Here is a 14,533-nt window from a genome sequence, read left to right on the forward strand (position 1 = left end):
CAGAATAAGTGAGAATAACGAGAGTGGAGAAGGGGGGAAGGGTATAACCAAAGCACATGATAGATTTGTCTGAAAGACTCTATGAAACCCAGTGAGCATGTGTTAATAAAAAAGAATTTTACTTTCAATATCATGTCATTTATTGCAATAATCTTATGGGCTTTTTTTCTGAATTTCTGTGAACTCACTTATCTTTTCACTTCTTATCAGTAGTGTGCTTTAGACGTGTGAATGTAGTGTCGCTCAAAGTTTAACATTCTAATGGAATTATTGCAATAATTTTTCTTCTGTAATTCAGCTTCTTCAACTATTACTTCAATTGGTTATGCATGGCTACACATTTTACATTGTTATTTTTCTCAACTTGATGGATATTCTTAAGTGTTCACTTGTAATCGAGAGTTCAGAATGATCAGTACGTGTGGCCAATGTGCTGTCTGCATTTCTTTTGATAGTGAACTTGAGAGCAAAAGTCCGAAGCACAGCATGGTGAGAGAGCTGCGTAGTGTCTCAGTCTGACTTAATTAATTCCCCAAATTCTGCTTTTTAAAACTACCCCACTGGAGTTTATAGTCAACACATGAATTTGAGGGGACACAAACATATATTCTTCAACAGATGGATAGATGCCAGCCTAGAAGTCATCCATGTCCCAATAAATATCCTCCCACCCATGCTCATTTAGGCCACACAGGGAAAATGACATGAAAGGAGGAGGAAACTTCTTGTGAAGAGAAAAGGGGAGATGATATGGGAGAATGGGGTGAAATGATTAAAATTCACTACATAAATGTATAAAACTGCCAAAAAGCAGGATTTTAAAAAGAGGTAGAGAAGCCTATTCTTGAAACCAGTATTGCCCAGGGGACCACTGAAACTTCCTTGACAGTGTTGGTTATAAATATCCCTTGTGTATTTTTAATCCGTCCTTTTTTTTTTTTTTTTTTTTTTTTTTTGGTTTTTCGAGACAGGGTTTCTCTGTGTAGCTTTGTGCCTTTCCTGGAACTCACTTGGTAGCCCAGGCTGGCCTCGAACTCACAGAGATCCGCCTGGCTCTGACTCCCAAGTGCTGGGATTAAAGGCGTGCACCACCACCGCCCGGCAAAATCCGTCCTTTTTAATGTTCCCTTTTCTTATTTACTTTTTAGGATTTTATAGCTAAGTACTATGTTTACATCATTTCTATCCCTTGTTCTCCCTTCTCCAATTTCTCTGGTGTCCCCTCTCCATTCCCTGTCAAATTCATCACTTCTTCTTCCATAACTGGTTTTTATTTTACACACACACACACACACACACACACACACACACACACACACACACCTTTACTATCTCTCAAACTCTGTGTGCCAGGTATTTTGGAGATAAGTAGGAACTCCTTTCCAGGTACTTAGAACACTCCAGTTTCTAGTTTCATCATTCTACTATCAAAGCCCTAAAGATGAACTCAGCCCCTAGATCCTAATAATGATAACCTTTAAGTTTTTCCAAGGTCTACTTTTAATATAACATTTTTATTAATTATTTGAGCATTTCACATATTATGCATCCTGATTACCCTTACTTCCCAGTCTTTCCAGGTCTACCATCCTCCATCCTTATATCCTCTCCCCCAAAAAGGGATTTTTTAAAAAAGGTCCAATTTGTGTTGTCCATATACTCACTGGAGCATGGTCAAATTCCCCGGTGACTAACCCCTTGAAGAAAAGCAAGTCCTTCCCACACCCACTCTGCCAGTAGCCCTCTATTGTGGAGAGCTATACTTCAGTATCCTTATAATAATTTTTAAGAGTTCTCTTCCATGGTTTCCTGTTGAGGTTGTTACCTTTTACTGGGGGAGGGAGTGTGGGTTGTGACAGAAGCCTTCTATGTCTCTCATTCTCTACTGTGAGTCGGCAGTCATCAATACCACTGCAGCTTCCTAGTCTTTTACCGTCAACAGGAGCATGGATCATGAACTTCCACACAGTTCCTGGTGTCAGCACATGCCATGGACCTCAGCATGGTCTCCAGTGGCAGTATAGGCCATGGACATCATCAACACAGTTCCCAGTGGCAACCCAACTCACAGATGTCAATATGGCTTCAGGTGGCAGCACAGACCATGGACATCTGCATGGCCTTCTGTGGTTATATGGGCCATAGACAGGCCGTAGCCATCAACTTGGCCCCCAGTTGCAACAGGACCATGGATCCCAACATGGCCCTCATAGACAGCATGGACCATGGACATCAACAGGGTCCCCAACAGCAGTATAGCCCATGGACATCTTCATGGACTTCAGTGGTAACATGGGCCACAGACATCAACCCAGCCCCTGGCTGGAACAAGACCAAGGACCCAGACATGGCCTCTGGTGGCCAAAGGTCTATTTAAAAAAATGACAAATTCCTTCTTCTTCCATTACTGCTGTCTCAATTTTGTATTAATTGTACGTATTCATTTTGGTTACTTCAACAATCCAATTCCACCTGTTTTGCGTCTTCCTGATCTCTGCTGCTTCTGTACATGCTGCCCTTCAAATTTCCTGTGACTTTAATGTTGTCCTTCAGTGTTGACCCAATATATGTTTGATGATGAAAGAGTAACTGTGTAAATCTAGAGAAGACATTAACCCCCCCAAAACATTTTTCTTTGTTATGTCTCTTTTTCCTTTTCTTATTTCAACTTTATTTCTTATGTTAATTTTAATTCTCAGATTTTTTTATTTAGATGCATTTTTTTTTTTGGTTTTTCAAGACAGGGTTTCTCTGTATAGCTTTGCACCTTTCCTGGAACTCGCTTTGTAGACCAGGCAGGCCTCAAACTCATAGAGATATGCCTGCCTCTGCCTCCCACGTGCTGGGATTAAAGGCATGCACCACCACCGCCCAGCTAGATGCATTTTTAATAAATATGATCTTAGGGGAAAAAAAGCCTGGCACAATTAAATATTCCTTTAATGATGCTCTTGCCATAAGTAAACAATGTCTGGAACATACTCATACCAGCATATTTTTCAGTAAGTGAGGTAAACTACCAATACTCTCAGAATTCACTTCCTCTATGTAAAATTGGAGCCCTCTGCAAGTTGGAGCAGACTACTGTTCTTCAGCAAAACGGAAGACATTTATCAGCAGAAAAGAGGAGACACCAAAGAGAAAAACAAACCAACCATGTGACTGGTCTGAAAAGAATTGATCCTTTAAAGCTGGAGGATTCTTTTTGTTTGTTTTGTTTTGCGTGTGATTTTTTTTTTAATGTAAGGTTTTGTTTCTAAGTTTTTCTTTATACATCCAAGAAGAAACAAAAAGTGGGGACTGTTTAAAAACTACAGTGAAGGGAACCACTTTCCAAATGAGAGAATAGTTGCCTTCAGCTAACATCAGAATACATGGACATATTATGCTACCTCATAACTCCAATACTCTTCTTAATGAATAACAAATTATTTTTATTATTTCTGCATTATTTCTGTATTGTATTATTTTTCTCTAGTCGATGTCTTATGTATGAACATCGTCTTATGTCTGGAAAGATAGCTAGCATCCAACTCCTTTGCTTGGGAGGGTTCATGATCGACATGACCATGCACAGTGATGCCTTACCCTGAACAACACACTAGAGCACATCTGTAAGGATACAGTACAAATAAGAATTGTAGTGATGCCACAGGGGAAGTAGATCCAGAGGCTCAATTGTGACATTGAGGACACAGATGCCTTCACCGTTCCATCCTGCCGTCCACACTGTTCACTTTATCCTACAGTTGGAAATGCATTGGTTTTCCTGAATGTTCTCAGTAAAAATAAAGACTAGGTATTTTCTGGTTTGTGTTCACTAGAAAGGAGATAGTGCCTTCTCCCCAATGCTCAGAAGACATGCTTTCTTTTGGACTAGTGGAGATAATTTAGTTTATGTGCTTATCCATAAATTAATAATTACTACCAAAGGAAGGGATAGAATGGCTCAGGCTTCAGCTTCCAGACCATCATTTTCAAGTGAAAGGAGACACCCCATGCTTTGTTTGCACTAAGCAGGTACTAAGCAGGAGCCCAACCCATAGTGCAAACCACAATGGCAGAAGAAAGACTCATCAGAGTACTTTTGAAATAACACGGCGGATGCCAAGAGCGACTTGGAGAGTACACAGCAGTCCCAACTGAGAACCATCCTGGTGGCTGCTTTCAAAACTTCAATCTTCCAGATGAGAAGGCGCCTTAGACATACTGTTCAAGGTTTTCGTCTAATTGCAGTCTTCAAAGATGAAATCCCCTCTCCTCCTCACAGAAATCTTCAGTTGACAGCCTTCATGACTATTTAGCAGGAGAAACATCAGATCAGCACTAGCCTTCCCTCGCTCTTGGATGCCTTCAGAAAGTTGTAGCAAATTATCTTCCTTTTGTGTTTCAGCAGTTCTGTTTGTAGGCTTCTTCTTTTTTTTTTTAATCCTAAACTGATCATTATGGATAAACATAAAATCTCTAAATAGATTTTCCTAGTCGGTTAACCATATTCTTGAGGGAAAACATAAGGTAGAATCATTATTAAAAAGCATTCTTAGTAATACACACATCTTTATTATGTCAGTCTTTTGCCAAAAAAAAAGCACAAGATTGATAGTAAAATCCACTTAATTTTTTTCTTCACAGAACCAAGCCATCTGCCTCAAAATACACCAGCAGCCTCTTTTAGATGAATTCACACATTTTAAAGCCCCGGAGTAACCATTTGAATGGAAATTGGACACTTCTTGTCATTTAGGAAGCCTTTTTAAACTGGAAAGGCTTCTCATTTGTTCAATTAAATGTGTGTGTATGCAATACACTTTATGAAATTTATCCCAAAACAGCGAAGGCTGAAATAATATTTGAAACAGATGGTAGAGCGGCTGTAGCGCCAAGCTTCCCATGGACCTAGATGGAGACATTGAGGAAAGTATGAAGTGCAAGACAAAACATTGCACCATCAAGGATCTCAGCCACAGCCATTAAAGATGGGAAGGTGTTTATTGTCAACTCCTCCCCAAATGGAGGTGTAGGCAAAAACTTGGCAAGTGGATTCTATACTCCACTCTGGATGAGCTCTTTTCTTCTCAATTGAGCCTTCGGTTTTGAAAATGCTGCATCTGTGGCCTAGGAAATTCCTCTTTCTTGAATACTATTAGAAAATGATACTGAACATATTGTTCCTGGGGGAACATAAGCCAGTGTGTGAGCACAGCACAGCAAAGCAAGTTAAGGCGTTTAGAGCTTGGAAGCAGGGCCAGGGAGGCCAGCAAAGCTATTTCTCAATTGCCCCAAGATGGTAGGTGAAGAGACAGAAGCCAAGGAAGGTTAAGCAGCCCCATCTCCATCCCACAGAACTGGTCTCCAGAGACACCCCTCCCCCCAGGCCTCTTCCTCCTGCTGTTTACTAACAGAAAGAGAAAGTTTTGATTCCATGCTACTTTATTTCATTTCCTTCCATTTCATTTTAAAGAAGAGTGGCTAGTCTTTACAAAGTTGCTACTTTTATAAGGCAGATTTAGAAGGAAAATGTAGTATTTTTTTCTTGAAGTTGCTTTAATATGCAAATATTTCATAAAATGCAAGTGTATATGCCTTCATATTCTGTGTCTGTATACATGTGTTTACATTAATAGGATCTGTGACTGGTTCTTTATTTTACATTAAATATACAGACACAATTTGTGGTGCATTTTAGAACAGCTAAGAGCTACATACCTCAATCAAATTAAACAAAAGTTCAAATACATAACTCTTGAATTGTTCAATATGAGAAATGCACCTGAGTGTATACACACACACACACACACACAAACACACACACACACACACACACACACACACACACACACACACAGTCCTACATGCACACCATGCAGTGTTTCAGAGTTCATAACAACGTTGCTTTTATAGGCAGCTGTGTCTGGGCTTTGAAGGTTCACACATTTCCTTCTCACTTGAGGTCTTGTAGACATTGGTATTGAAAGCAAACACTGTTAATTTATTCCAGGGTTATCCCTGAGCTACTGTAAATGACAGATCTCAGCCATTACATTCAGGTTCCATGTGCTTGTGCACGGAAAAGAAATTGATAAAAGCCATAATAAGAAAAGCAGCAAATAGGACTAAGTTTCTCCATCATCTTCTCAGCAGCAGCAGCAGCAGCAGCAGCTAATGAAAGTGTGTCCATCTTCAGAAGAGTGCTTCCCCACATGAGCATCCTTTAGGAGGCACCCACTAAAGAGAGCAAATTGATTTTCTAAAGAATACTTAGTTATTCCACGGGTGGAAGAATGTCACAGTCTGACACATGAACCTCCTACCAATTTATAGTCCAGGTCCATACACCAAGAACAAAGGAAGAATTAGAGCAGCTGCAGGTCGCCTCAGCAGAGAGTCCACTTGGGTCTGAACGACCCCCAAATTGGTTGATTTACCGCCTTTGTTTAACCAATTATTTCAATTTGACTACATGAGATAACCCAGCTTTTGTTTCTGTATTCATTCAGGAGTAGTTCCTAAGAAACATGGACTGTTATAACTCAACACTTGAGCCAAATCTCAGCTAGGAGCTTGGCAGAAAAAGATTCCAATTTTTGTGGTTCCCTTTATGCTTAGAGAAAACAAAGAAATTGCCCCAGTATCAGTAGAAATTCCAGCCCACATTTTTTTTCATTGCATAATCTCTTTGACAAGTTTTTGTAAAGAACTTTAAAAATCAGAAAAGCTCCAACCCATTGATCTTAGAATTTCTTTTAAGTTACTGACATTTCCTTTCTCACATAATAAGTGGTGAAAGCTAGTCAACACTTAAAGTGTTTCTTTTTCTTTGATGTGGTCTCATACTTGAAAAACAAATTCTCACTGGATTCATTTCTATAAAGTTCTACACCAGGATGTATGAGTCACCCATACAAACACATACACATTCACTCACATACCCCATTAACTGCAGAAAAGAGAGAAAAGAATCCAATTTAAAAAAAAAAAAAAGTCAGTACAGCACAACTGTGCTTCAATGGTGTTTATCGTTTTGTTTTTGTTTTTCATAGTGGAATGTCTGCCTGGGACATCATGATCATTATTCATTCATAGAATGAAGTTCCTTCTGATGGGCCAGGACTTCCTAAAGTGAGAGCCATCTGAACTCCAAACCACAGAGAGGCATTTGCAGCTGCATCAGAAAAGGAAGATTTGGGTGCTGAATTCCACAGCCTTGGTCAAATAATCTTAAGACAAAAATATAAACCCTGAGAAATCAGAAATAGCTAGATAAATGAGTTTTAACAAAAAGAACTATATAAGAAACAAGGAGGGAAACCTTTACTTGTACTCTAAAGAAAGAACTGGGAGGCTTTTGTAACCTGTTTGATCATAGGAGGAAGAGAAAGCACCATAATAAATAACAAAATGCTATCAAATAATATGATAGTATATGTAATGGACCCAAAAAATTCCACCAGGAAACTCCTACAGCTGATAAAAAACACTTTCAGCAAAGTAGCTGGATACAAGATTAACTCACAAAACTACCTAGCCCTCCTAAATACACAGGACAAATGAACTGAGAAAAAAATCAAGAAAAAGACACATTTCACAATGACCTCCAATAATATATAATATCTTGGGGTAATTCTAACCAAGCAACTGAAAGACTTATGTGATAAAAAAACAAAAAACAAAAAACAACTTCAAGTCTTTAAGGAAAGAAATTGAAGAAGATATCAGAAGACAACAAGATTTTTCATGCTCATAGAGGGTTAGGATTAATATACTAAAATTGATCATCCTATCAAAAGCAATTCAATGTAATCCTCATTAAAATTCCAACACAATTCTTCACAGATCTTCAAAGTACAATTCTCAGCTTCATATGGAAACACAAAAATCTCAGGATAGTTTTTAAAATTCTTAATAATAAAAGAACTGCTGGAGGTATCACCATCCCTTGCCTCAAATTGTACTACAGAGCTATAGTAATAAAAATAGCATGATATTGACACAAAAACATACGTGTTGATCAATGGAATTGAATTGAAGACCCAGACATAAATACACACATCTATGGCCCACCTGATTTTTCATAAAGAAGTCACAAATACATGCTAGAAAAAAGACATTTTCAGCAAATGGTGCTAGTCAAACTGAAAGACTGCATGTAAAAGAATTCAAATAGATCAATATCTATCACCCTACATAACATTCAACTCCAAGTGGATCAAAGACCTCAACACAAAGCCAGATTCACTGAACCTCATAGAAGAGAAAGGGGGGAATAGCCTTAAATGCATTGGCACAGGAAAAGATTTTTGGAATGGAAGACTATTAGCACAGGCACTAAGGTCAACAATTAATAAATGGGACCTCATGAAACTGAAAAGCTTCTATGTGGCAAAGGACACCGTAATTCAGAAAAAAAAAAAAAAAGAAGGCTATAGAATGGGGAAAGAGTTTTACAAACTACACATCCAATAGAGGACTAATATCCAAAATATATATTTAAAAACAACTCAAAAACTTAGATATCAAGAAAACAAATTACCCAATTTTTTTTGGTACAGATCTAAACACAGAATTCTCAAAAGAGGAAACTTTTGAGACACACTTTAAAAATGTTAACATCCTTAGCCATCAAGGAAATGCAAATAAAAACTTTGAGATTTCATCTTCTACCTGTCAGAATGGCTAAGATCAACAAAACAAGTGACAGATCATGCTAATGATGGTGTGGAATAAGGGGAACACTCATCCAATGCTGGTGGGAATGCAAGCTTGTACAGCTACTAAGGAAATCAGTGTGGCAGATGGAATCAACCTATATCAAGATAGAGCTATCCCACTCTTATGTATATACCCAAAGGACACTTCATGATACTGCAGAGACACTTGCTCAACCATGTTCATTGTTACTCTAGTCATAATAGTCAGAAACTGTCAGAAACTGGAAACCTAACTGTCCCTCAAGAAAAGAATGGATAAAGAAAATACACAGTGGACTATTACTCAACCATGTTTAAAAAAATGAAATCATGAAATTTGCAGGTAAATGCATAGAATTAGAAAAAATATCATCCTGAGTGATGTAACCCAGATCCAGAAAGATAAATATGGTATGTATCCACTTATATGTGGGTATTAGCTGTTAAGTCAATGGTAACTAAACTATAACCCATAGAACCATAGAGGTTAGGTATAGAGTAAGTGATTAAGGAGGACAGATAGGACTTGTTAGAAAACAGAAATAGAAAAATAATTCTGGATGGATGGGGAGAATGGGAGGACTAAGTGGGGAGGGGAGAGGAGATGCACACAAGTGAGGGAATACAGGGAGAGACAGCTAGAGTTAAGAACTATTTGAGCCATTTGAGGTATAATGTGGAAACCTAGTACAGCTTCCTAAAATATATACATATATGAAGGCAATCTAAATGAAATCACCAAATAAGGCAGGAGATGAAGCCTCTGCTGTAGAATATAATATTTGTTTAACAATGTAAAGATGTGTTGCATTTGTCTGTGTTGAAGAATAATTGTTTAACTATGTAAAGGTATGTGGAGATCCAAAGAGGTTTCCTAGTAAGATATGAGCTTGCTTTACCCATCAGGGCTGCATTAGAGGATGTCTTGACCATGTGGACCATGATACTGAAGACAATGCCTACATAACTCATTGAAGTCGTAACTGGAGCCTACATACAGCCTTCATCCTGAAATGATAAGGTTTTCTTGGTACAGGAAGGTATTCTGCACCCTGCCAAAAGAGAAACATAAACATGAACCCAGCCACAAACTCTCTGATCTACAATGGTGTCTTATCTGCAAGATACGTTAGTAGTACAATGGTGGCACAAGGCTCATGGGAGTAACCAAACAAAATCTGAGTTGACTGAAGGCCCCCTCCATGAGATGGAACCCATGCCCAACACCTCTTGAGTGACCAAGTACCAGAGACTAGATACTCCTAGGACCTAGGGTAAACTAATTAGTACTGTTCTATAAATAAATAAATAAATAAATAAATAAATAAATAAATAAATAGCTCATAATGACATTCTGCAATATTCATAGATCGATGTCTTGCTTGGCCATCATTAGAGGAATCTTCCTCCTCCAGCAGATGGGAACAGATACAGAGACCCACAGCCAGACATTGCACAAAGCGAGAAAGACCTTAAAATACTCATCCCCAAATGGGATGTCTCCATCAAATCCCTCTCCTCAACACTCAGGGAACTATGGAAGAAGAGGCAGAAAGAGAATAAGAGCCAGAGTGAATGGAAGACACCAAGGAAACAAGGCCCTCTAAATCAACATGAGCAAAACTGATATGAACTCAGAGACTGAGGCAGCATGCACAGGGCCTGCATGGGCCTGTACTAGGTACTTTGCTTATACATCACTGCTTCAAGTTTAGTGTTTTTATGGGATTCCTGAGTGTGCAAAGGCATTGGTCTCTATTTTTCGTGCCTCCTCTTGGGCTTTTTAACCTCTGATTATTTGTTTTGTCCAAGTCTGATATATTGGTTTTATTTCATCTATTTTACTTATTTTATTTTATTTTGTTTTATTATCCCTTAGAAGAAACCTGTTTATTTTTTTTTAATGAGAGACAGAAAGAGAATGGATCCAGATGGGAGGGGATGTGGGGAGGAACTGAGAGGAGTAGAGTGAGAGGAAATCATAATCAGGATATATTATGTGGGGGGAGCCTATTTTCAATAAATAAATATATGCTATCAAAATAAGTGATTCATTCTTGGAGACCTACAAGAGCCAGAGTGACAGCAAGAGGAAGTCACAACACCGGATGTGGCCCAAATAAGATGAAAATAGAAAACTGAAGCTTCCACACAGGACAATCTGAAAAGCTAAATTTCTGTGCATTTTCCTCTGCTCAGCTTTTATGAGCCATCTGGTTTTCTGTTTCTTAAAATCTCACACTTCCTTCCCCATAGGAAACAGTTCCTACTTCACCCTGGGCCCTTCTTCCCTCCCTAAGGCCATCTCCCACCAGTAGCCTAGCTATCCAGTTATCATAGATGCCCCCTCTTGCAGGTAAATTATATACCTACATAAAAATAAAAACTCAACAACCAGGAATTAACAAGGAATTGTATGTACTAGATCAGACCACACATGGTTAGTTCTTCTGTTTCTGAGAAAGATGGTGAATTGCAATGTTACGTTATCTCAGCCTCAACTTTCTAATCAGAAAAGATACATCCTCATCAGAGCTGGAGGATCTCTGGTTGCCCAGTTTCCCTCCATGGCCTATTCATACTGTGAGCACCACTGTGAATACCCACTAGTTCCTCTGCAACTCCATCTATAACTTTCATATCAGATTTGGTATATTAAATTAATAAGATTTGCAGATTCATTTGATCCTAATATTCAGCTTCACATTGGGAAGTCAGACCAACATAACTTATTTGAACCAATATCTTCCCATAATTTCACCCATGTTGTAAATATGTACAAAATATAAAATCACCTCTGCTCCTCCTAGTTCACACTAACTCCTCCCACACACACATGCATACAGAGCCTCTAAAAGTTGATAAATAAATGACATCAGCCTGAAGAAATCTTATGAATGGAAATCTAAAGCAATGTAAGCATTTGTACATGAAAAGAAAAATCCTCTGACCAGAAAACTCACTTAGGGTAATTTAATTCACAACCGGTACATTTAAATAATGTTTTAGAAACAAAACTGTGCTTCCGTCTTCCCAATCAATGTCACACAGTTAAGTGTATCATTGTATATAAAGACTTAAATCCCTCCATCTATTTTTCATGTCTCTGGCTTTTAAAAATGGAACGCAGTTTCTTGGCAGCCGATGGATAACCCTCCATACGGCCCCTGTCTGTCTTTTTTTTTTTTCCTTCTTGCTGTCACAGTGATGATTCCTTCCTATAATGAAAACATGATGAGACTGGCAGCTTCCTGAAGTCATTGCTGGTATTTTAAGAAAACTTACTCTTCATTCTCTATAACTAGACAGCATAACCCAGACATAAATTGCTGATCAAAGATGGCTTAAATTTTTGCCTACTTCTAGGAGAATTGTTCTTCTCTGAAACAGCCCAGCTTTGAGTAGTCTCCATATATGATGGCAAAAATTTCTACACACTTCAGAAAATAAACTATTAAAAGTTTGCTTTAACATATTTTTCCAAAGGAAGACAAATGGGCTTTTGAAAACATAGAAACAGATGTCAGTCCTAGGAATATGAATAAGACAAATGTCACATTTAAAAATCTATTTTCCAAAATCAAAGTATTGGGAGTCTGTATTATCTCAGGTTGGGACCCGTGAAGATGTTTCAAGAACACAGCTGATTTCTAGAACCACTGCCATCTGAACTCCATCCTTCTGCTTCCCTGAGACTGATGATCAGTAGGCTGAGCTCCTCATCACCCCTGAGGTATCCTGTTTGTCCAAGGTGGAGGAGCTGTGTTCTACCCAGCTGCTCACCTGCTGTATCTCGGTGCATCTTCATCCTCTGTTTTCAGTGCTCCTCTCCCTACTAATCTCTCACCACCCCCAACTTCCTCTGTCCTCTCCCTCTCCTTTTTCCATCCTTCTACCCCTAAAACTATTTAATTTTGGTCTCTGAGACACTGATCCTGGAACCCGTCCTCCTCTAGATCACCGATTCTCATCGCATAACTTTATCCAATTACACCCCAAATTAGGTGGATGGCAAGTCCCAACCGTGTGTTCCAGAATTCCATAATGAGCTGAAATGTCACCTACAGATTGCTAGTGTAGGCTGGATAGAAACTGGTTTCAATATCTACTTCTAATTGAATGTGAGCAGACCTTGCTGTTTTTCATTAAATTTTTAAAATTTATTTTACACACCAACCACAGTTTCCCCTCCCTCTTCTCCTCCCATCCCCGCCCCCCATCTTCTTTCTACCCACCCACCCCCATCCACTCCTCAGAAAGGGTAAGGTCCCCCATGGAAGTCAACAAATCATGGAATATTAGGTTGATACAAGACATTTGCATCAAGGCTAAGCAAGGCACACACACACATACCCCCATATGGAGTAGGTTCCAAAAAGCCAGCTCATGTGTCAGAGACAGATCCTGGTCCCACTGCTAGAAGCCCCACAAACAGATCAAGCTACACAACTGTCAGCAGACTTTGTAACGGTGTTTCATTCCAAATTGGCAATCAATTATTCTAGGACATGAAGTTATAAAAATAAAACACTGACTCATTGTGATCTAATTTATAATGATGATAATTGGTATTGACAGAGAACCCACAATCTTGACTGAGATTTCTGGGGTAGGTTAGAAGTAAATGGTAGTGGAGGGGTTAGTGTTTGACTTTCTAATGCTATTGTGCAATCTCACAGCACCTACTCCTTGTAAGAGAGGGGCTTAGTGTTAAGCTATGGGAAAAGGGCCTCTCTGAAACATTGAATGAAACGTTGCTTAGACCTAATTGTCTTCCTTTCCCATGGGGTCCATTACAACACAGAGGCAAACAAAGCAGCATTTTTATTTATGAGCCTTTCATCTCCTGTCAGCAGGAAGAGCCGGAAAGCTCTTGGATCGAGATGCTAATCTAATTCCAAAGAAGCTGGTGCGTTTTATCAAAGTTCTAGGAAAAAGGATGGCTTATGAATATGGCCAGATGGCGAGCCACATAACTTTGCAGGGGAGAAATTCCTGTGAGAATCACAATGAGAGGAGGGGAGGAAACCCTACAAAGTTCTAGTTTCCAGACGCTCCCCGTATAAATATTCCTAAATTAAAAGCTTTTCACATGGGTACAGCTGAGCTAGCCAAGGCTCTGAGGAAATACATCAGAGCAAAGGCATCGGGAAGCACTGAAGCCTCCCCAGAGCAAACTAATATGGGTGCAGACCAGTTTTTTCATTCACAGTGAAAACATCCTCATTACTGCTCATTGCCATGTACTCCAGGGAAAAGAGTCCTTGGGATTTCCCCCTGTGCCTTCCTTCCTTCTTCATAATATCTTGCAGACAGTGAATGTAATTTGAATCGCAACGCAGGCTGGGGACCTGTAATTCAAGTGACAAAGTGGCAGGATATCCCAACGTGGCATTGAGGGAGCGACATAGGCTTGTGCCAGGAACCTCAATTTTCTTTCCTTCCCACCCCCATGATCCTAAAACATGTATTATTTTGTCCCCCAGAATTCTCACTTAAGTAGGTTAACCAAACCTGAGTAAGAGAGACCAATAGAGCACACAGGTTTGTCAAGTCCATCCATCCCAGGCTGATGGATGATGGGAAAGATGGTAGATATAAGAGGAACAGTCAGTTATAGTGACTGAAATGGCAAGAGAAGGACATTCTCTGAGTCGACCAGACTTTTTGTCAAAGGACAGGAAGATTTCCAAAAACAGTGAACAAAGGCATCTGTGTGTGATTGTGTTGACCTGTCTCCTATTGCTGTAACAAACCTTCTTAGACTGGATACTGAAGAAAGCAAAGGGATTATTTATCTAACAGTTTTAGAGACTGGCAATCCAAAATTGAGTAGCCCCATCTGT

This window comes from Peromyscus maniculatus, chromosome 12, assembly GCF_049852395.1.
Source record: "Peromyscus maniculatus bairdii isolate BWxNUB_F1_BW_parent chromosome 12, HU_Pman_BW_mat_3.1, whole genome shotgun sequence".
NCBI lineage: Eukaryota > Metazoa > Chordata > Mammalia > Rodentia > Cricetidae > Peromyscus > Peromyscus maniculatus.